This window comes from Dermacentor variabilis, chromosome 4 (assembly GCF_050947875.1).
Source record: "Dermacentor variabilis isolate Ectoservices chromosome 4, ASM5094787v1, whole genome shotgun sequence".
NCBI classification, from domain to species: Eukaryota; Metazoa; Arthropoda; class Arachnida; order Ixodida; family Ixodidae; genus Dermacentor; species Dermacentor variabilis.
The window spans coordinates 216,972,554-216,996,944 of NC_134571.1; the positions used below are offsets into that span (position 1 = coordinate 216,972,554).

The following is a 24,391-nucleotide window of genomic DNA, read 5'->3' on the forward strand; positions in this document are numbered from 1 at the left end:
GTCCACCAGATATCATGGAAAAGTTTAACATTTCTCTGCACTATTACGTATCCTGGCCAACCAATATTCTGTATATCAAGGCACGTGTATATCGACATATTTAATGTCGTCCATACGTGTTCGACTTAGGGCATAAGGTCCATTTCATGGATGAAAGCTTTTTAAGAGACTGAACGGTCCGAAGACCCTTTAGATGACGCCTTTAACACTGAAAACTTCAATTCAGAACGTAAATTGAACGCATCTCCACGGCCTCAAGTATTGTTTTGTCGGTTCTAATAACATTTAAAGCAGGCAACGGTACCTCGATATTGCAAATATCATCAGGAAACTACGTTTCCTTGAGAGGTAGTGACAAAAGGTCAAAATATTTGTTAGCTATACTTCTAGCGTTATTATTTGTCTTACGAAGGTTGTTGGGAGAAGCCGCGAAGTCAACGCGGATTAGAAACAGCGGCTGAAAGAGACATCGTGGTATAAAAATTATGACGCTTTTCAATCTCGTTGCCATGAGAATTACGCTTGCAGCTCACATAAGAACGAAGATCAGGACTTGTTGTTGCTCTTGTTTTTTGTTAACCGGTCAGCAGTCTGGAAAACTGAATACCGTCTAAAAGCTCGCCATCTGAGGCTGTGAAGTCATTATCGCAACCGCTTGCATCAGCAACCCATAAGTGCGCACGCAATCCTGAGCCACACCACCTAGTTGAGTTGTCTTCCATGTGGCTAGAATTCGGCTCGACATTTCCCTTCAAGCGCAACTCAAGAGGTACGCGAGGGAAGCTATAAAAGCATGCACATAACCGAACATTGGCATGTGGACAAGTAAACAGCAGCAAGTGACGGTTATCAGAGCGGCTGATACGAAAAGCGTTGTCCCAGTGACATAACTGCATTGTGCCGCTGTGGTTGTCGCTTGGCCCACTGAATGTGCTTCGCGGCGAAGAGCTTTTTAACTCAACCGCTGACGACGTAATGAGCCTGACTTTGTCAAAAATTTTACGGCCAAGTCATTACATCAGATCATTAGGCCGCACAGGACCTAATCGTAACTTATGCGAGTATGGTTCCCGTTAGATGGAACAAGGATAAACTGTAGCATGGCTTTGCAGTCGAAAATACAAATCAATATAAAAAGTTAGATACTAAATAATTTAGAGGTAAAATTATACCCGCTCGGACTGTTTGCAGATTTCCGTAAAGCATTCGATACCGTTGGTCACAGTGTTCTACAAAAAACTTTGTGATTACGGCGCCCGCAGTATAACTAATAGGCTACTACAATATAACTTGACAGACCATTACCAACATCTAGTTATTAATCAGGAGATATCCTCGCGTGCTAAGGTTAACAAAGGTGTCCCACAACAGTCCATACTTCGTCCACTGTTATTCATACATTACGTAAACGCCCTGTGCCGCATTTAGGATTCTCTTAAATTAATTATCTATGCCGGTGGTCCTAATATTATTTGTTGGCCCTGAAGAGAGTGTAAGTACATATCTAAGTAAGCTGTCTTGCTGGCCTAAAATAAACAAGTTGCGACTAAACGCGAGTAAAATTAAATGCATATTGCTTGAACCTATCAATAAGCCACGGATTATAAGTTTAAATGTGTCCTTTGAAGGCCAGACGCTGCAGCAAGCTAGGTTAAGAAATTTCTGGGCGTGTGGTCCCAGGAGGGCCTGTCTTGGAATGAACATATAAATAAATGAGTTGTCGAAATAAATAAAAGTGTCGGATGTACGTGCAAATTAAGTTCGTTATTACCACTATGTTCCCACCCCCCAGAAAGCGTTATATTATAGACTATTACACAACGACGGCATATAATTATACCACATTACTTACTTTAGAAAGAAAGCTACTGCGAATACTTGAGGGATATCATGGTGACCTGTAAGGTCTCAGCACACGCCCGTTATTTTCAAAAGAATTCATATTGCAAGCTAACTAAATCTATTACATCAACCTGTTTTTGTTTATTCAAAACAATACGCTATATTCTATGTACAGTTCTTATTGATGTGTTCAGTACTGCGTCCGTACACAATGTATAAGAACCCCCAAAATTGGAACTACCGATGGTCGGCAACACATTTAACACCACATACCTAATCTGCTTGACTACATTTTTGGCTTAAATAAAAATTTAAAAATAAGTTTAAACAAATGCTTCTAAAAAGCTGTATTGAATATGTTGAAGGGCACTTTCTGTGTTGGTTAAAATCTCCATGTGGCTTGACTTTTCATCCTGCTCAATGTTCTCAGTGCGCTTTTTTAATCTCTGAGCGCAGATTTGTTTCTTTTTGTCGCTTCTAGTGGTAACATACGCATGCCGATTTGCTACTCTTCTTCGCTCTGTGTTAGGGTCTTCTCTCTTTTTTTTAATCTACAAACACCATGTAGATTGTCAAATGCTTACCTGGTTTTAAGTATTCTATATTAGTGCTGTTTTCCTATTCGTATTATGTAGGCGTGCCGAACTCTATGTCATTTTGCTTTTGCCTCAATTTCTCTTGATGTACAGAAAGAAATCAATCAAGCTATCAATCATAGGACACTAAAAACATTTACGTGCCAAAGCCACGATATGATTATGAGGCACGCCATATCGGAGGACTTCGTAATTTTTCGGACAAACTCGGGCTCTTTAACGTGCACCTTAATCTAAGTACATGGGCGTTCTCGCATTCCGCCCCCATCGAAACGCAGCCGCCGTCGCAGGGATACGGTCCCACGACTTCGTGCTTAGCAGCGCAACACCATGGTCACTAAGCAACCAAGGCGGGTTTATGCAAGTCGTAGCAGTAAGCACCACCACCGAACCAGGTAGCGGGGATCCGTCATAGCCGATACTGAAAATCTTTCCCGCCACTTCAAAATATCGGAAACTTCTGGCGTTAAATGGTGTTATCTTCACGATATAAGTGCGTAGGGTTACGAGTGATTTAACAAATTTACGCGCCGCAAAGGTATCCTTCAGGCTGTCTCACATGCTGCAAATGGAACAATGCGATTTTTAGAGGGCCCATTTGACATGATTGCGATTTCAACAATGCAACGGGTGCGACGCCCAGGGTTGCTTACTGCCAGGTTTCGTGGCACACGCTGCATAATTCTTTTATTGTAATGAGTAAAACGATTGCATTATAATATTATTGACGTTTCTTCATTAGTAGCAAATAATAAGCACGTTCATTAATTTAAAAACGTGTGAGTTAAAGTTTGTTTTGGAGTGCGCAACAGCGGTTTCTGAAGTTCAGTGCGACATGGCGCACGCAAACAACTGTTCGCAGGTGTTTCAGCGCTGTGTGTTGTCTCATCTGCCTTCTTTGACCGTTTCGTTCTGCCTGCGCTACAACAATCTACAAGATGACCTATCGACAAGTTGATATAGCTACCCTCACCGCATATGCAGTATTCGGAATTCGGCTCCACGAAGTCGTCGTGTTAGCCCAGCAATATCCTCGCGCTACCTGTGCTTGGCGTCAGCTTCTGCAAAAATGATGTGTGTACATTGCTCGTGATTGCGCATATGCGGTCCCTGCTCCTAGCCATATTCTTGAGCCAAACGCAACAACAAGCACCAACCCTAAAGCCCGCGTGTGCCCCTGAACGAAGCCGCAAGTGACCTGTGTGATTACTGGACTTGGCATGCAAAGTGTGTAGAGATATTCAACCCTAGCGCTAGCAGGTTCGTCGATCGCCGTGCGTGTGCTGTGCATATATATATGGGACAGACAGACAGACAGACAGACAAAGAACTTTAATTACAAGGTCCTGAGAAGCTTTGCCCTAGGGCAGAGCTGCGGGCCGCTCCCACGTAGGGTCGGGTAGGCCGAGCCTAACCGCCGCATCGTGGGCTCTCTGGACAGCCCAGGTTTGACGTGAAAGTTCTGAGCTCTGGATGGCAAAGCTCCATTCTTCTTCTGTGGTGCGATTGGGTCCCTGTAACGAGGGGCATCGCCAGAGCATGTGTGCGAGATTGCTAACAGCCCCACAGTCGGGGCAAGTAGAGCTAAAAGCCTCTGGAGTGATCGTGTGGAAAAGGGCCAGGTTTGGATAGCACTTAGTCTGAAGCATGCGTATAGTGGACGCCAGAGGTCTAGCCAGTTTTCTGTGAGGGGGAGGATAAGTCCTCCTACCCATGTGATAGTGCGTAGTAATTTCACTGAAAGTAGTGAGAGTGTCCCGAAACTCGAGAACCCCGCAGTCTGGGCTCGATCCTGCTCCCGCGCGGTGGGTTAGTGCGCGCGCTTCGGAGTGGGCGATGTCATTGAGTTTGGGAAACGAGACAAGCTGGCGTTCGAGGTGAGCCGGAAACCACGTGATGGTGTGCGGAGAGATGATCTTGTTCTTCAGAATCTTGTGAGCCTCCTCAGCGATGGATCCTGAAGCGAAAGCCCTGACCGCCGATCTCGAATCAGTGAAGATTTGTGATCTGCTGTTGTCTAGGAGTGCTATGGCAACTGCGACCTGCTCCGCTCTGGTTGGTGTCGAGCACTTCAGGGAAGCCGCATTCACTATCTGTCTGTTGTGATCAACGAGGGAAATGACGAAGTTAGACGACTGTCCATATTGGGCGGCGTCGACAAAACATACCGAGTAGGGATCGTCCTTGGTACACTTGAGGAGGGCGAGGGCTCTTGCCCTGCGTCTGCCTACGTTGTGTTGAGGATTAACATTACGGGGAATCGGTGCAACTCGTATGTTGTTCCTTTGATCTTCTGCAATTTCCTATTTCCGCTCCTCCATGAGGATAGGGTTGATCCAATAATCGTCAGGATCTTCTTTCCAGCCGGGGTGCAGGATAGACGGGCCAGTTGGGCTGACTCCTGGGCCTCGATTATCTCGTCCAATGTGTTGTGCACTCCTAGTTAAATAAGGAGATCCGTACTCGCCCGTAACAGAATGCCTAGTACTGTTTTTATACTTTTTCTAATGAGCGTGGTTAATCGTTTCTTCTAGGAGTTATACCAGTTGTGCATGGCTGCCACATAAACTATATGACTCATGACGAAGGCGTGGAACAACCTGAAGAGGTTGCCTTCCTTTAAGCCTCCACGTCTATTCGAGACTCTGTTGATAAGTCTGATCATGTTCTCATTCTTGGCTGTGAGCTTGCTGAGCGTCGTATTGTTACTGCCATTGGCTTCGATGAACATGCCAAGCACCCGAATGGTGTTTACTCTGGTGATGGTACAGCCGCTTTTAGTGTGGAGTTTGATGTTTATTTTTGACAACGGTGTCCAGCTCTAGGTTTGGGACCTCTCCTCACTGGCCTGTAGAGGAGAAGCTCAAACTTTCTCGGGGAGCATCTAAGCCCCGTATTTTCCAGGTACATCTCTGTTTGATCTACAGCCTCCAGTAAGCCTAATTCTACAGCTCCTTCGCTTCCTCCGATGCACCAGATTGTCATATCATCAGCGTAGAGCGTATGATTCATCCCTTCTATGTTGGAGAGCCTTTGCGATAGTTTCTTCATGGCGATGTTAAAAAGCAGTGGTGAGACTACCGCTCCTTACGGCGTGCCTCTGGGGCCCAAACTGAAATTGTAAGACTTGAGGTCACCGATTTTGAGCGTGGCCTTGCGATCCCGTAGGAACGAGCTTATTTATCTGTGGAAGGCGTCTCCCAAATTGAGCTCCGAGATGGAGTTGAGAATGTGAGCATGGGATACATTGTCAAAGGGCTTCTCCAGGTCTAAGCCTAAGATGCCTCTTACATCTCTTGTGGTGTTGTCAATGATTTGACACTTGATAAGCTTCATCACGTCTGGCATTGACAGGGCCGGACGAAAGCCAATCATGTTGTACGGAAACAATCCTTGTTTCTCGATGTGCTTGGAAATTCAATTGTGTATAACATGTTCCGCTACTTTCCCCCACGCAGGACGTGAGAGAAATGGGTCTGAGGTTTGAGAGACTCGGGGGCCTTCCAGGCTTTGGAAGGAGGATGACCGAGGCCATTTTCCAGGACTCCGGGACAACCCCTCGTTCCCATATTCCATTAATCTCCTCTGTCAACCATTCTATATAGAGCAGTCGTCCAAGTTTCTGCGGGCCCGGTTGGGGATGCCATCAGGACCAGGGGCCGACCTGCCATTTAGATTCTGGAGAGCTTCCCTTACTTCGCATGAATTTAATGGGTTATCTAGTTCGGGGCAAGATGAGCCTTTGTAGGGGGGATAGTCTTCGTCACTCGAGTTGCCCAGTGGCAGATACTTGCGAGCGAGTCTGTCAAATACGGTCTGCAATGCCTCTGATTGTTACGCCTGGTGTAGAACCTTCGCTATCACTTGTCTTTGGTTTGACTTGGTGTTGGTATCATCGAGCAGATGCTTGAGGAGGTTCCATTTAGCTCCAACTCTCATCTGGCCATCCACGGGATTGCAGACCTCATCCCACTGTCGTCTGCTCAAGGTTTGGCAGTGATCTTCTATAGTTTTGTTGAGCTCCGCGATCTTTTTTCGGAGCCTTCGGTTGAGTTTCTGCCCTTTCCATCTGTTCAACAGTGACATTTTTGCTTCTAGAAGATGAGCGAGGCGGCCATCCATCTTGTCTACCTCCAGTTCAGTCTGGATTTTCTTTGTCGCGCGCTGATACCCTCCTTTAACTGTTCAGCCCACTGCTCTAGGCTAAGTGCTGAGTCATGTGTTTGTGCTCGCTCTTTCCTGATCTTGCGAAAGTAATCCCAATCTGTAATAGTGAACTCTTTGAAGTCCCCGCTTCTCACGTTGACGGAGGTGGCCAGAATGTTGTGATCACTGCCAAGGTCCATTTGGAGATTGGACCGAGATGACGATTCCACATTCCGTATGAAAAAGAGGTCAGGTGTGGTATCCCTAGAGCAGGAGTTGCTGATCCTGGTCGGAAAAGCTGGATCTATTATAAGCGTGAGGTTATTATTGACTGTAGTTTGCCATAGGTCAGCGCCCTTGCGGTTAGCTTGTTGGTACCCCCATGCTTGATGCGGAGCGTTAAAGTCTCCGGCCACCAGGAGTGGGAATGTCTTGGCCTTGCTTGTCGCCTTGTTGATAATTGCCGCGAATCTTTGCCTGAGCTCTTTGGGTCTACTGTATATGTTAAGTATAAATATACTTGTCCTGAACTGTCCGCTGGGGATGATTTCAACGAGCGAGTGTTCAACCTTATTGGACTCAAGATTCAGATCGTGGGCTATGAACGCACATTTGTTGGTGACTAATGTGCTAATTCCCCTCTTCCCATCACCATATTGGGTATGCGATTTATAGCCTGGTAGGCTGACCGTATGCGTGAGCGTTTCTTGTAATAGGATTACATGTGGCTTTTCCGGGTGGGTCCGAATGAACTGTTGGAGGACATTCCTTTTACGATGGATTCCACTACAGTTCCGTTGCTAGATATTAATTACCCTGTGATGTGCCGCCATGGTGGGACGTAGCAGTAAGCTTGTATTATAAAACGCTGCGGAGCGCAGCCGCTGCCGACCTTTCAGTGTCGGTGTTATTTACTTTGTCCAACGATGTAGTTTGTCGGGCCCTTGGGCCCTCTCTGCAGCCCGCACGGGGGAAGCCTTTGAAACGCGCGCCACAACGGCACTCGTCGCATTGAGCATGCGCACCGATCGCGTATCGTGAGAACTCGCGCGAGGAATGCCGGGAAGGCGGCGGCCCGATAAGAAGGCAGCTGAGGCGGCATTCGAGGCTTTTTGCGGGGCGCGGGCCTGGGGAGGCGCTGGTAGGGCGTGGCCCGTCTAGGCTTCTTTCCGAGCGTGCTGCAGGGCAGGGGAAAAGCGTCTTTGTATTGTGTCTGCATGAAAGAGTGCTCTTGTTGTTCGCTTTTGGGACTATCTGCGCGCCTGGTTTAGTGCTTGCTTGCTTTCTGCGATTTATGCATTCTGTTATCGCCCGAAAGATTGTGTTGGTTGATGGTTTGTAGCGGCCGTTCTTTCGTCGCTCCCTTTGGCCTGTATATTTTGTTGCCCCGCTGTTTTGCTGCTTGCTTCTGTGCTTTTGCTGCTTTTTGCTGCTTTGCTTCTTTGCTACTTGCTTCTTTGCCTTGTTCTTTTCTGCTATTGGCCGCGAGGCTGCGGTAATTTTGAGCGTTACATTCTATCGTAAATTAAAGCGGTTTTTGTTCCTTGCGCCTTTGGTCCTTTGTCGTGCTGGTCGCGGCTCGCGGACCCCCTGAGCGAAGGCCAGAGGCCTTCAAGTTGTAGCCGTGGCGCTCCAGATTGTTGCATCTGATTCCTAGTGATCTGACCGCCTCCGCGAGTTTGTCAATAACAATTTGAACTTTTTCGAGGGATTCATCAATTTTATCTATCGTTTTTTTTTCAATTTACGAACACTGGCGCTCTTGTCTGAGGCATGAACTACCAACACCCTCTTTTGGGGTAGACCATTGGCAGTCGGTTCCGCTACGGGGATCTCCATGGGCGTTTCTACTGCAGGGACCTGAGTGGGTTGAACTGTCTCTCGCTTGCTGGGTTTTTTGAGTTCTGCAATTTCTGCTGTGAGCGGTTCCACTACGGGGATCTCCATGGGCATTTCTACTGCAGTGGCCTGAGTGGGTTGAACTGTCTCTCGGTTGCTGGCTTTTTTGAGTTCTGCAATTTCTGCTGCGAGCTGCTCCATTACGTATTTTAACGAAGCGCTTTCTTTATCCAATTGTGCAATGCTGATGTGCTCTGGCGATTGACCCCCCGTTACCTTTTTCGGTGATTCTTTGACCCGGTCAGCCCATGTGGTACCACGATCAGCAGGCTCCTGGACCTGCACTGCAGGTCCCCTGGAACGAGAGCGGCCCCTGGAGCTGGAGCGGGTCCTGAGGGCCTTGCGGCCCCTGGAAGACGGGCGTTCCGTCGAGCGACCGATAGAAGGGGCACGGTCCTGGTAGCCGCCATTCTCGCCGCCGGGGTCTCGCGATCGGCTCCTGGATCTATGCGAGCTGCTGAGGGCCGGCTTGAGAGGGGTTGGCGATTCAGTTGGTTGTTTGGATTGTTCGCGGTTGCACCCTTCTCTTCTCCGTTGTCTAACTACAAACGGGATTTGGAACCTTTGCTTGCAGTTTCTGTCAGCCGTGGCATGAGGGCCACCGCAGAGGGTGCACTTCGGTGTACATTCATGCTTATCGTCCGGGTTGCTCTCACCACAGCCGCGGCAGATTGCATTTTCAGGGGCTCGGCAAACGTCAGCTCCGTGGCCCAGCTTTCCACATGCATTGCAAACGTCATTTTGTCTGCGATAGAGAGAGCATTTGGCCAAACTGGGACCGCATTTTACGTAGTAGGGGCCTTTGAGAGCATCAAACAGGATGACTACCGTGCTTGTGTTCTTAATTCGTCTCACCTCGAGGGTGCTTGGATTCTTGGATTGAATGATGAGGCGTATGAGCTCCTCTCGAGCGATGGTGGGATAAATGTCACGAATAACTCCCTTGCATGTGTTTTTGGGGGCTGCGATATATGCACTAACATCGTAGCTTGCTTGTCCAATATGTATAGTTTCACATCGGCGTAGGCCATGGCGTTGCGCTTTCATGGTGTGCTTGCCACCAATATGTTTTGCACAATGTTCGGACATATGATAGCCTCCGCCGTATCCGCCTTCGTAAGTCTAGCAGCGGTAGTCAGGGCTTGGGCAACTCTGAAGTGGCCCATCTTCTTGATGTCCAGTCATCCACAGGGACGGATTATGATTCGAACATGCCCTTTCGGTAGCCGAGGCAATCTCGAAGCAGTCGTTAGCCGCGCCTTGACACTCGACGGAGCTTGGCTTTTATTCCCGCCACGTCGCGTGTCGGTGACTCGGACGCCCTGCCCGAGCGGGTCCTGGATGATGGGTTTTCGCTTGCGTAATGCCGTGGTCCACCCAGCGCTCTCACTGACTTCGTCGGGAGAGATATCCTCACCCTCAACAGTGATTTGCATTGCCATAGACACCATGGCTTGAGCGTGCGCAACCGCGCTGAGCTTGCCCACCAAGCCTCTGCCGGGCAGAGGTCACACAGAAAAGTCCTCGAACGATTGGGTAAATGTCCACCCACCGTTGAAAACTTGGTATCGGCGAAATCCTTGCAATTTTAGCCGTCGATTGGTGCCAACATCCTCAAGATTGAAGCAAGTACTCGACCTTAATCATGTAAGAAGCAGGAGAAGCAGATATTGACGCACGCTCTTGTTTCTTCTTCTTCTTCCTCCATATATACGGGAGTCCTCTCTGAATAGTTCTAAAGGCGCAAAAGCCAACGCATCAAATGTTTTAAGCAGCCACTGTCACTTTTGTAGAAACCTGTACGTTTTAACATAACATTCTAAAAGACACGCTTCTCTTTCACTTTGTTGTCCCGTGTCTCATGCTGGTAGTATACTCTAAACTTCTAAGAAGAGCAATACGTGCTATTCATAATGCACGATCGTTGGCCCACGGCAGGCGCACTAGCTGTAGGGTTTCTCAACTTTCTGCTCAGCCTAGCGCTGCTCACGGTTAGCCTGTTTTGTGGAAATAAATATTATTTTTACATTATTAATGCTATTAGGTATTATAGTTTCTTCACTGTAATTTATAGCAATCGTCCAGATTTCTTAAGGTAGTCATGCATTTAACCTATATTAGATTAACATTGTTATGACATGCTTCTGGGAGTCATTTCAAACTAGACTGCTCTGCCAGAGAAAGTACAAATGAAAGTCTCAATGTTTACTTCAATTTGGTATTCCTAAACGCATTATATTGGCAGAACTTTATGGCTGCTTGCATTATCTCCAATTACATGTTCAGAGCTGGAAAAACTGATTCCTTTTCTTGCTATCGAAAGGCTGCTTCTATGTCGATAGCAAGCTATAATTTTTCATTTCGAAAGCGTTAAGCAATGACTGTATCTCTAAGCTCATCAATGCATTTTTGTTCGACGAACATAGTTAAGATTTATTTCTCCCTCTCATTGGCAGCCATGCAATGAAACTTTATTTTCATAGTATCAGGATGCAAACGTTCTGGAGTTTGTCCTGAGCATTTGTTTGCATCCGATAGTGTGCATGTTTACATCAAGTTCTGGTGTTGCAATCGCAGTGGTCTACGCATATTTTTATATTTCAACAAACAAATTTATCGAACTTTGTTTTCTAATCTACAATGTGGCCATGCAATAACGACCAAACTATTAAGCAAAAAAATTGCAGATTCATTGTACGTGTTGGAATCTATGCGAAGTCAAGTTTTGTCAAGTGGCCAATTAAATGCTCGTAAAGTGACTGCGATATATACCATTTGCAGTAGCAACGCGTGACTGAGGAACGAGGTGCGTAGTTACTCTACCATGTTGAAAAGGCAATGCCTGAAGGTAGCAGTGAACTAATGAAACAGTTTGCTCAATACTGCAAATGCCTTAGTAGCAACATGCGACTGAGGCACGAGGGGAGTGGAGTTCCTCTACCATGGTAAACAGGCAATGCCTGATCGCAGCAGTGACCTAAAGAAACAGTTTGCGCAGTAGTGCAAATGCCTTAGTAGCAACGCGCGACTGAGGAACGAGGTGCGTAGTTCCTCTACCATGCTGAAAATGCAATGCCTGATACTAGCAGTGACCTAATGAAACAGTTTGCTCAATACTGCAAATGCCTTAGTAGCAACGTGCGACTGAGGCACGAGGTGAGTAGTTCCTCTACCATGGTAAACAGGCAATGCCTGATAGCAGCAGTGACCTAAGGAAACATAGTTTGCTCAGTACTGAAAATGCCTTAGTACGAGACTTGCGATTGTGGCACGAAGCGCGTAGTTCCTGTACCATGGAAAACAGGCAATACCTGACAGTAGCAGTGACCTAAAGAAACAGTTTGCTCAGTACTGCAAATGCCTTAGTAGCAACGTGCGACTGAGGAACGAGGTACGTAGTTCCTCTACCAAGGTAAGTAAGCAATGCCAGATAGTAGCAGTGCCCTAAAGAAACATAGTTTGCTCAGTACTGCAAATGCCTTAGTACGAGACTTGCGACTGTGGCACGAAGCGCGCAGTTCCTCTGCCATAGAATATAGGCAATTCGTGATAGTAGCAGTGGCCTAAAGAAACATGCAACACTGCAAATGTTTTAGTAGCTACTTGTAAGTGAGGCAGGAGCTGTATAGTTCCTGTACCATAGATCAATTAATGAATGAACTTTATTCCCCTTCTCAGAGAGGGGAGGGGCCGGGGAGAGAGAGGGAGGTCGAAGTACTCCAGTGCCAGCAGGCGTCCGTCACAACATTTTGTAGCTAGACGTCCGTTTACCAGTCGTGGTAGGCCTCCGCTACCTCTTCAGCCCACCTCAGGACCCGATCCTCTAGGGTCGGATCGGAGCTGCGCAGGGCCGTCTCCCACAGCGGCTTGCTACTAATTAATGGTTTGAGCGTGCGGGGGGGGGAGTATTGGTAGGACATTGCCACGTGATACGGGGGAGATCTGCTATCGGGACAGGGCAATAGCGACACTTGCGTGTCGGGTATGTGGCGGGAAAGGATAACTGCAAAAGGCGCGGAGTAATAAAAGTGCGAGTTTGTTGTTGGCGCCACAGTATTTCGCTCTGGCGCGTTCTAGGCACAGAGAGAGGTGGATAGAATAGGCGTTGGTGTCTGTAATGTGTGCACATTTCATGGAACGGGATGAGTGTGTCTTTATTGGTGTGTTCTTGGGAATCATTGGGTTCTAGAGTTAGGCCCAAATTTGTGGCCACTCGGTCCGTGAATCCTCAAGCAGCGGTATGAGCCATTTCGTGGCCTTGGAGTCCTTGATGTGCTGGAGTCTAGACGAGAGAGATGTTTTCTGGTGGGTGAGCGACAAGTAGAGAGTGCGCGAGGTTGTTAATGTAGCCGTTACTGAAGTTCCGGATAGCAGTCTTCGAGTCACTAATGATGACGTCGCAATAGGGTAGCCCCAATGCAAGTGCAATGGCGGCCTCTTCCGCGTCGCCCGCCGAGGTGGTCCTGACTGATGCAGAACAAGCAGTGTTGCCCTGGTTGTCTAAGACCACTAGAGCATAACGATGTCTACTGTTGTAGGCTGCAGCGTCCACATAGTAGACCCCTTCAGCCTGTGCATAGCTGCGTTGTAGCGCCTTGGCTCAAAGTTTGTAGCGTTTGACGTGAAATTCGGGGTGCATGTTTCTGGGTAGGGGCTGGATGTGGTATTGGTCGTGTATCTTCGGAGGAAGTTGATGTCGCTTGCTCTCGTTGAATGGTGGAGCATGATGAAATTGTCTCAGGATCTCACGCCCAGCTTCAGTAGTGGTGAGTGCGCTATTGCGATGATAGATGTGTTTCGGTTAATTTTTGAAGGTTTTTTTTTGTGTGGCCGTGGCCATCACCCTTTGTGTGGATGCTCTAATTGGAACTCCAAGAGTGGCTTTGTGTGTCTTGCGGATCAAGCAATTCACAGTATCCTCTTCCTGCCTAGAGAGTGAGAGATATGCCAGTGCCAAGGTGATTTTGCTTAAGACAAAAGCCTTTGCATAGCTGAATAAGCTCCTTCTCTCGAATCCCTCCGTGTTTATTGGAGATCCTCCCTATCAGGCGGAGCGTATTATCTACCGTTGTTTGTAGTGCTTGCAAGGTATGCTTAATTGCTCGGTTGCGTTGGAGGTGTAATCCTAGGACCCTTATCTGTCTACCTGGGGTATAGGGGCCCCTTCAATCGTGAGTTGGATATTCGGGGTGAAGAGTCTCGTGTGGGGCAGAAGGAGAAGCTGCGATTTGGTGGGAGAGCACCTGAGATTCAATTCGTGACCTACGTGTTCGACATGATCAATTGCTGCTTGGAGGGTGTCTTGGATGTGCCAATCAGAACCTCTGGTCATCCACAGCATAATATCGTCCGCGTACAGTGTGAATCGGAGGTCAGGAACCTTTTTGAGAGTGAAAGCTGAATATCGCATAGCCAAATTGAAGAGGAAGGGGAAAGTACTGCCCCTTGGGGCGTGCCAGTAATTCCTAATACTTATTTGACCAGATTGTTTGCTGTCTAATTGGAGCGTCGCAGTGCGCTTCGTGAGGAAGATGCATGTATAGCGGTAGATTCGCTCCCCGCAATATATACTGCTAAGTTCGCGTATTATGGTCAAGTGGGACACGTTATTGCAGTCGCCCTTGAGGTTGAGGCCGAGCAGCGCTTGTGTGTCACATGCGTCGCTCGATTCGATAATGTCTCCTTTGAGCCTTAGCATGACATTCTGAAAAGAAAGAGATTTCCGAAAGCCAGTCATATCTGAAGGGAAAAAGTAACTATGTTCGATGTTTTTGGAGAGGCGTAGGTGGATTACGTGCTCCAAGATCTTTTCTATGCATGAAGTGAGAAAGATTGGACGGAAGATATCAATGTGAATTGCCTTATTCGGCTTTACAATAAAGATCACCTTGGCTGCTTTCCATTGTTGGGGTGTCTCCCTTCTTTGAAACAGTGGCTGTAATACTAGGTGAGTTTGCGTATGGATTGCTCATCGAAGTTGCGAAGCGTTTTATTGATCACAGAGTCTGGGCCTGGTGCCGTGGTGGTTCGCACTTGGTTGAGGCCCTGTCGAACCTCCGCTTCTGTGATGGGACTGCAAAGCGCCTCATTGGGTTCACCATCATAGTCGTCCACGGGTACGTGCAAAGGAGGGGGCATAAAAATCTATTTACGAATGTACATGCAAATGGCATACAAATGTACCATGGAAAACAGGCAATGCTTGATAGTAGCAGTGGCCTAAAAAACAATTTGGTCGATACTGCAAATGCCTTAGTAGCGACTGGAGACTGAGGCACGAGGTGGGTAGTTCCTGTACCATGCAAAACAGGCAATGCCTGATAGTAACAGTGGCCTAAAGAAACATAGTTTGGTCAATACTGCAAATTCCTTAGTAGCATAATGCTGACCCCAATGCAGACGACGTCGGCATCGAACGCTTCTGAATCTCATGCCACATGTCCGGACTTTGGCTAGGATTCTGCTGCAACATTAAACGTTACACCATTCAGGCACCCGCAGTAGCTGGAGTTCGAGATCAATAATGACTTTTATGTAGCACGGAAAAAAAGTAAGCCCGTGTGAGCGGTCCGTACTTCCCCTGTGTGACAAGGAATTTGATGATTTCGAGAATACGTACAGAGATGGAGATGTGCAATGTTATTCATGCGTGCTCTTGTAATTTCAAGTTTAGCACCAATCCTCCTAATTTCCACGTTGTTCAAGGTCCACGTGACCTCGTAGGTCTAACAAACAAAATTAGGGCAGCTGTACGCACGACCGCTAATTGGCCGATCTGGCCAGTTGAGAGTGTGAACATGTATCCGTAATAGTATAGCTCGAGCGATTTAGAATGATTAAGCGGCTTGGCGCAATGAAATTTTATTATACTAACCATTTTTCCTCTCATGGCATCAAATGGAGTGGAAGTCGCTCTGCAGGGCGTCGTGGCTACCTGCGTGGCGGGAAACAAATACATATTTCGTAGATGCACAGAAGCAAACGCAATTCAAGCTTCTCATTTCCGATGACTAATATATATCATACTATAGCGTATTAAAGTAGAAAGGGGGGGGGGCAAGTTGGTAAGCATTCATAATGGTAACTGCGCGAAAAAGAACGATGGACGGTGTGAAAGAAACACACTATGAGCTCTGACTCAAAACTGAGCTGACTGATGAGCACACCAAGTGATACAAGTGACACAAGCAATCACACAGCAAAACAAAGAAAGAACAACTAGAACGCGTGGTTTACAGGGCAACTCTTACTGTATCGAGCTATCTAACAGCGCCAGTTCCTGCTGAGGAAGCGAGATCGAAGGCTGCCTAATACACTACTTGCCTCCCCACTCTATGTGAGCTGCCTCCCCGACTAATCCAGTGCAATACATCAGTGTGCTTGAACAAGATACTGTCTTCTCGAGGAGTGGCTTACACTCGTGTTCTCATTCTCGTCCAAGGACAGGTCATGCTCCCCAAGTCTTAAATTGATGCACAGGCGCGTTTGCACTACGTACGCTCGCTCACCCGGGAGCGGGATGGAGTACGTAACATTGGTTCTGCAGCCTACATATTTATTGACATGATTAACTTTGCGACCTCCGGTAGAATTAGATGCTGCTCCACGGGCCCGCCTTTCGACCGCCGGAAAAATGGCACACAATTTACCGGGAGCGATAAAAACAACCTGCACCACATGACGACCTGCAGCGTTCTTGATGCCGTGGTACAAGCTCTGTTAGGTTACAACTACCACACTCTTATTGCTGCTTCTTCCTTCAGCCTCCTGCCTCCTCGAGGTTTTCACCCATTCAATGAACGTGTCACAGCTACCCGTTACTGAGCTACCCGCGTGCCCAGCTTCCTTCAGCCGGACTACGTTACTTGAAAAGACGCCACCCACTGTATGGAAACATGATTTCACCAGCGCCGCCTCAAGTCCGCAAATACAAATGGCATTTTCAACTACTTTGGAGTGACCTGCGCTAATATCAGTAGAGGCTTGGCACAACGGGGTAAATAGTCCCAGGAGACATGGTCCTCTAAGAAACGTACTGTACGGTCCTCGTATTGTAATTAATCCTCTTTGCCATTGCGCACCTTCTCATGCAATGCAAGAACGCCCGAGCAAGCGTCACAGCGCCACAACTAATAGCAACAGACGCAGACCCACACCTCGTTGAAACGTGGGAGGCTGCGATCTCCAAGCCGGACCTGATCGACCAGCGCGAACTGGTCGCCCGGGCCCGGAGGGCGATCCAAGCCAGAGGGTTTCTGGAATAAGGGACCCTCCCACCTCGACTGACAAATGACTACTTCAAATAAAGCTTTCTCTCTCTCTCTCTCTCTTTGCCTTGCTCAGGGGTGAACCTCAGACCCTCACCAAGCTCCTTAAAAAGATCTTTAATTCGTCACCCTTGCCGGTATAGTCATAGTCGTCTCTGTCACATAAAACCAGAAAATCATCAACGTACCTCAACGTCTCTGTGGCTAACCCTGAAAGACACCGGTCCAAAGCCACATGCCCTTGTGGCCCCAAAAATGCTGCTCAGAACGGGAGCCACCCTGGATCCGATAACAATACCAGCCAGGTCGCTCTGCAGCACCCGTAATACTTCCAGAAATCTAGACATATCTTTAACCTACATATCTCAACACTCCTCTTTTTACGACATCATCGCGATAGCAGAAACATGGCTCAGAAGAGATGAAAAAGTAACAATTGCGGGATACACGATGCGATCGCAACCTAGAATAAGTAAAGCAGGTGGTGGTGGCGTCACGCTTTTTATACGGACAATTCATTCAGCAACCAAAATGCCGAAATCCTTCTTGTGAAACTTGAATGTTGCATTGCTATGGGCCTAGTTTACCGTCCTCCTAGCTGTGTATTAATGATTTTATCTCTGTGATGGAAACTATTCACCCAATTACACCTATACCTGTCCGCAATCCCATCACCATTCGTGGTGACCTGAACATCTATTTGTATGGAGAATATTGCTATGAACGAGTGTTTCTCCGAGAGTCGTTTAAACTTATAAATGTGATTTCATCCCGTACTTGTGTTTGCAACAAGTTTTCAACTCTCAGCGATCATATTTTATGCAATATTGATATCAATGTACAGGCAGATGTTTATGAAACCACAATGGCTGATCACTGTCCATCATTTTTGCTGGCGCCTCGGGATAGTTTGCATTCTATTCGCCAAACGCACTCCAAATATTCGACAAGGCTTAACTATCCACATGTACGCAGCATCCTAGACACAACTAATTTTGATAACCTATAAAACGGCTACGTTCACACGGAGTGTCAAGACATTATTGACTGCATTACAAACGTGACATAAGAACTGCACTACGATTGACGACAAAGCTATAACTACACCATATGACCGTGAATGAATGAGTGCATACTTGCTCTGTTAAAAAGGAAATACTACTATAATAATAAACTAAAACAAAGCAAAACTAACAATTACTACAAAAGCCCATTTAATTTTTTTTTCGGAACAACTCAGTTATGTAAATTCGCCAATTGAACACGGCGTATTATTCAAACTTCATTAGGCGACAGAATGGCGATAGAAAGCAAATATGAGAAATAGTCAGAGATGTAGTAGGATTAGAGGTAAATCATATGTGACTCAGGAAAATCTCTCCCCTCAGATTGCTAATAGCTTCAATCATTACTCCACAAAAATTGAAGGGAGTATATACGAACAGTCTGTTCTTGCAAACAACACCCTACCCTCGCTCTCAGAATCCGGTGCGCAGCCCGTATCTCTCGCGCCCACTGGGCTTAGCTCGCCCAACGCTGCTGCTTCCTGGATGGCGTGCGGCGTTGGCATCGCAGGCTCAGCCAGCACATACCGCTGTGCTATCGCTGCCAGAAGGGAAGGGTCGTACAGCAGCGTCCAATCTGAAATTAATGCCGCTGCCTTCAGAAGTCAGAGCAGAAGTGCTTATATGTCCTCGGATGGTTGTTTCGCCATCAGATATATATACGAACGAGAGAAGGGGGTTAACCGAGGGGCACGATATGTTTGCTGTGATATATGTTATAACAACGATAAGGTGTATGCTCGCTGGCTTCTTAATATATGTATATATATATATATATATATATATATATATATATACATATATATGTGTGTGTGTGTGTGTGTGTGTGTGTGTGTGTGTGTGTGTGTGTGTGTGTGTGTGTGTGTGTGTGTGTGTGTGTGTGTGTGTGTGTGTGTGTGTGTGTGTGTGTGTGTGTGTGTGTGTGCGTGCGTGTAAATGAGACGTGTTATGCAGATGTCTCTCAGAAAGTGTAGGGGTAACTCTCGCTTACCGCTGCACAAGAATAACAGACCTCGATTGCAATTACAAAGTACACTTGCACAAATTATAGAGAATTTACAGACTGCAGCTCAACAAAAAGACTGGAATGTGATAACTAAAAACAGGATACAGAACTACAGTTAACAATTACAATGTAAATCTAACTACACGTTACTGCGATAACAATGTTGATGAGATTTTGCATGAGCCCAGTAAGCTATTTCGAATTGGTACACCAGCAAAACCGCCAGTTTTGTTGTCAGCTTTGCCGAAGTGAACAAGCATTTCTCCTTGCCTAGCATCTTTGTTGCGGACAAGAAATACAGCACAACTTTCTTATGAAGAGCTAGCCAACTTTCATTGCGCCTACTGCTTTGTTACTAGCCTCAAAATGCACTGTATATATTATCGCTACTACAGTTCGGAAGACACTACCTGAGAAGGCATGGCATGTTTTGAATTCTGGTTCTTGTGCTGGCGGAAGCCAAGTCTGGCGTAGTTTCTCAAACGCATAAATTTTAACCACAAATTACTGCCTCATACGCGTACATGTGACGTGCTTCGGTGATAAGAAAGAGTTACTTATTTTGATTATTATATTGTTGTCTATTTTTTTCTGCAGCATGGTAATTATTGCTATCGTTGGTTACTTCAAATGGTGTAATCAGATATCTGAAATGGCGATTACTGCAACGACGAAACATACCTAGAGCAATGGCCACATAAGGCCACGCTGAAAATTTTTCCACCGCAAAATGGAGTCTTTTTAGAAAAGTGCTCAGCAACGCTCAAGGTGGCAGCAAAGTTATCTGGCGAACTGGTCTGACACAATCGAAGAGGATGATAAATGACGCTCCGGATGGGTTACTCTCCAGAGCGCTGGATGTGTAATATGCATGACACAGTTAGTCTCTGGGAGTGATCTTACTCTGTTGGGAGAGACACGCGACAAAGTGCGCACAACTGAGAAAGAGAGAGAAATTAATATTGGCAGGCGACCCTAATTTTTTACTTAGGTGTCTCATATTGGCACTCGCACCTCGGCGTTGGTCTTCTTTAGGTCAATTGTAGGCTAACACAACGCATGAACCGACCTCGGAAGCAACTGCTTTGTATTATTTAGCCGGTTAAATATCATGCCACCTTCTTGTGTTTGACGTCGTTAGTGCCGTAATTAATTCCGCTTTCTACTTCCGGGTTTAGAGGAATTTCGCCACGGTCGTGCTCACGTGGCGAGTCCCTAATGTCTATACCTCTGCGCTTTGGCGCGCGGTAATCAGTGATTTCTAATTGTTATAATTATTCCTGACACTTCAGCGATTCAGCTTGCAACTAAGTTTATTCATCAGCATCATCATCAGCCTGGTTACGCCCACTGCAGGACAAATGCCTCTCCCGTACTTCTCCAACTACCCCGGTCATGTACTAATTGTGGCCATGTTGGCCCTGCAAACTTCTTAATCCCATCCGCCCACCTAACATTTTGCCGCCCCTTGCTACGCTTCCCTTCCCTTGGAATCCAGTCCGTAACCTTTAGTGACCGTCGGTCATCTTCCCTCCTCATTACATGTCCTGCCCATGCCCATTTTTTTTCCTTATTTCAACTAAGATGTCATTAACTCGCGTTTGTTCCCTTGCCCAATCTGCTCTTTTCTTATCCCTTAACGTTACACCTATCATTCTCCTTTCCATAGCTCGTTGCTTCGTCCTCAATTTAAGTAGAACCCTTTTCGTAAGTATCCAGGTTTCTCCCCGAACGTGAGCACTGGTAAGACAACGGTTATACACTTTTCTCCTGAGGGATAATGGCAACCTTCTGTTCATGATCTGAGAATGCCTGCCAAACGCACCCCAGCCCAACTTACTCTTCTGATTATTTCAGTCTCATGATCCGGATCCGCAGTCACTACCTGTCCTAAGTAGGTGTATTTCCTTACAACTTGCAGTGCCTCGCTACATATCTTAAACTGTTGTCCTCTCCCGAGACTGTTAAACATTACTTTAGTTTTCTGCAGATTAATTTTTAGACCCACCCTTCTGCTTTCCTCTCCAGGTCAGTGGGCATGCATTGCAGTTGGTCTCCCGAGTTGCCAAGCAAGGCAATATCATCAGGGAATCGCAAGTTACTAAGGTATTCTCCATTAACTCTTATCCCCAGTTCTTCCCAATCCAGGTCTCTGAATACCTCCTGTAAACATGCTGTTAATAGCATTGGAGAGATCGCATCTCCCCTCCTGACGCCTTTCTTTATTGGAATTTTGTTGCTTTCTTTATGGAGGACTACGGTGGCTGTGGAGCCGCTATAGATATCTTTCAGTATTTTTACATACGGCTCGTCTACACCCTGATTCCGTAATGCCTCCATGACTGCTGAGGTTTCGACTGAATCAAACGCTTTCTCGTAATCAAGGAAAGCTATATGTGAGGGTTGGTTATATTCCGCACATTTCTCTATCACCTGATTGATAGTGTGAATATGGTCCATTGTTTACGTTTGCTTTGGTTTGGTTTATTGTTTAGCCTTTACGGAATCCTGCCTGGTCTTTTGGTTGACGGAAGTCTAAGGTGTTCCTGATCCTATTTCCAATTACCTTAGTAAATACTTTTTAGGCAAAGGACAGCAAGCTGATCGGTCTATAATTTTTCAAGTCTTTGGCGTCCCCTTTCTCATGGATTAGGATTATGTTAGCGTTCTTCCGAGATTCCGGTACGCTCGAAGTCATGAGGCATTGCGTATAAAAGGTGGCCTGTTTTTCTAGAACAATCTGCCAACCATCCTTCAACAAATCTGCTGTTAACTGATCCTCCCTAGCTCCTTTCTCCCTTTGCATAGCTGCCAACGCTTTCTTTACTTCTTGCGGCGTTACTTGTTGGATATCGAATTCCTCTAGAGTATCATCTCTTCTATTATCGTCGTGGGTGCCACTGGTACTGTATAAATCTCTATAGAGCTCCTCAGCCACTTGAACAATCTCATTCATATTAGTAATGATATTGCCGGCTTTGTCTCTTAACGCATACATGTGATTCTTGCCTCTTCCAAGTTTCTTCTTCACTGCTTTTAGGCTTCCTCCGTTCCTGAGAGCACGTTCAATTCTATCCATATTATACTTCCTGATGTCAGCTGTCTTACGTTTGTTGATTACCTTCGAAAGTTCTCCCAGTTCTATTCTAGCTGTGGGGTTAGATGCTTTCATACATTGGCGTTTCTTGATCAGATCTTTCGTCTCTTGAGAAAACTTACTGGCATTCTGTCTAACGGAGTTACCACCGACTTCTATTCCACACTCCTTAACGATGCCTATGAGATTGTGGTTCATTGCTTCAGCACTAAGGTCCTAATCCTGAGTTAAGGCCGAATACCTCTTCTGTAGCTTGATCCATAATTCCTCTATTTTCCCTCTTACCGCTAACTCATTGATCGGCTTCTTATGTACCAGATTTTTCGTTCCCTCCTCAAATCTAGGCTAATTCGATTTCTTACCATCCCATGCGCACTGCAGCGCACTTTGCCGAGCACGTCTACATTTTGTATGATGCCAGGGTTAGCGCAGAGTATAAAGTCTATTTCCGTCTCGCCATTCGGGCTCCCCCACGTCCACTTTCGGCTATCCCGCTTGCGGAAGAAGGTATTCATTATCCGCATATTACTCTGTTCTGCAAACTCTACTAATAACTCTCCCCTGCTATTCCTAGTGCCTATGCCATATCCCCCCACTGAATTGTCTCCAGCCTGCTTCTTGCCTACCCTGACATTGAAGTCGCCCATAAGTATAGTGTACTTTCTTTTGACTTTACCCATCGCCGATTCCACGTCTTCACTGATGCTTTCGACTTCCTGGTCATCACGACTGGATGTAGGTGCGTAGACCTGTACGACCTTCAATTTGTACCTCTTATTAAGTTTCGGAACAAGACCTGCCACCCTCTCGTTAGTGCTATAGAATTCCTGTAGGTTACCAGCTATATCCTTATCAATCAGGAATCCAACTCCTAGTTCTCGTCTCTCCGCCAAGCCCCGGTAGCACAGGACGTGTCCGCTTTTCAGCACTGTATAAGCTTCTTTCGTCCTCCTAAATTCACTGAACCCTATTATATCCCATTTACTGCCCTGTAATTCCTCCAGTATCACTTCTAGACTCGCCTCACTAGATAACGTTGTAGCGTTAAACGTTGCCAGGTTCAGATTCCAATGGCGGCCTGTCCGGAACCAAGGATTCTTAGCACCCTCTGCTGCATCGCAGGTCTGACCGCCGCCGTGGTCAGTTGCTTCACAGCTGCTGGGGACTGAGGGCCGGGGTTTGATTGTTGTTTTTATATAGGAGGTTGTTGCCAAGTGCTGCACCAGGGTGGCCAATTCTGCTCTCGTGAGGGAGTGCGTTACCGGTTCTGGTCACCGGGATCAGGCCATACTCCAGGCCTTAAACAGGCCTGGAGTGTGGCCCTATACTCTAAATTTGTTATCTGATATTAAATCCATAATGAAACCAATGAATTTTGTACTGGGCTGTTTTTTTGTTGTTTTTTCTTATTTATCTTGAAGTTCGTAGCCGGTCGTCTGAGTTATTTGTAATTAATTCTAGTTAAACCAGATCCTTCAGTAATAAACTAATGCTCTGATATCATATCTATAATTAAACCCATAAATTTTGTACTGTACTATTCCTTTTTTCTATTGTTTCTGATTTATTTTCAATTGCTACTCTGGTCGTCTCTGTGATTTCTAAATAATTCGAATTATTCCAGATACTTCAGTACCTCACCTTGTAGCTAAACTTATGCTCTGATATCATATCTATAATCAAACGCATGAATTTTGTACTATAGTATTTTTTCTGTTGTTTTCTGATTTATTTTGAATTTCCTCCTCGGTCATCTCAGGAGGGTAACCAGTAGAGCTGCGCAAGAATCAAGAGTGTCACTCGATGCTCGTGCTACTAAACAAGGAAAGGCAGGTACGTTAACTATAAGAAAATTCAGTTTGCTAACCTACACTTTGGGGATAACCATTGAAAGTATAATATTAAGGTATTGGGCCTCGCGTCTGTCTGAATAATTTTCCGCAAGTTGTTGCAAGCCTGTCTTTAATCAAATAATTGTTACGCCATAAAGAGGGATGATAAGACCCGTGAACTTGTTATTTGCTCATACATTTTACATAAAAGGGCAACAGGCTCCATATGGCCAGAAATGGCATAGACTGCATCACATTGGCATTGGATAAAATCATTCCTGTTTTTTGCATAGCCCACTAGAAAAGTAAGTGCTTCTTTTTTGTAACTGCAAAACGCCTTCGAAATATCCTGAATGTCACACTCTGACAATTTTGGAACTTGTCGTTCTCTGTGTTGTGATAGTTGTCGTGCAGCCTTTTCTATCTTGTCACTGGGCAAAAATAACTGTGTACTGAAAATACCAGCATAAAGAAAGCGGTACACTGAAGAAATGCTTACTCTTAAGCAGAACATACCAGAAAGAAGTGTCACTTGCGCAGCCCTTTGCTTATAATACATCATCTTGCGCTCATCTCTATCATATCTGTATAGACTTACTCATTTCCTCTTAAAAGAAAAAAACAATGAGAAGAAAAGGTTGC

The 24,391-nt window shown here is 46.1% G+C and overlaps 1 protein-coding gene across 10 annotated transcripts in view; it reads right to left on the reverse strand.

Moving 5' to 3' along the window:
- LOC142580110 (FMRFamide receptor-like) overlaps nucleotides 1-24,391 on the reverse strand; it is a 1,221,375-nt gene that overhangs the window by 985,822 nt on the left and 211,162 nt on the right. For 7 of the 10 annotated variants that reach the window (XR_012827562.1, XM_075690918.1, XM_075690917.1 and 4 more), the window contains exon 2: nucleotides 15,358-15,417. The exons of 1 other annotated variant lie outside the window; for it this stretch is intronic. The gene's annotated coding sequence lies outside the window, so the exon portion shown is untranslated. Of the gene's footprint in view, nucleotides 1-14,465; nucleotides 14,568-15,357; nucleotides 15,418-24,391 lie in introns of those variants that run through there. 2 more of the 10 variants (XR_012827563.1, XR_012827564.1) reach the window with 2 other exon arrangements.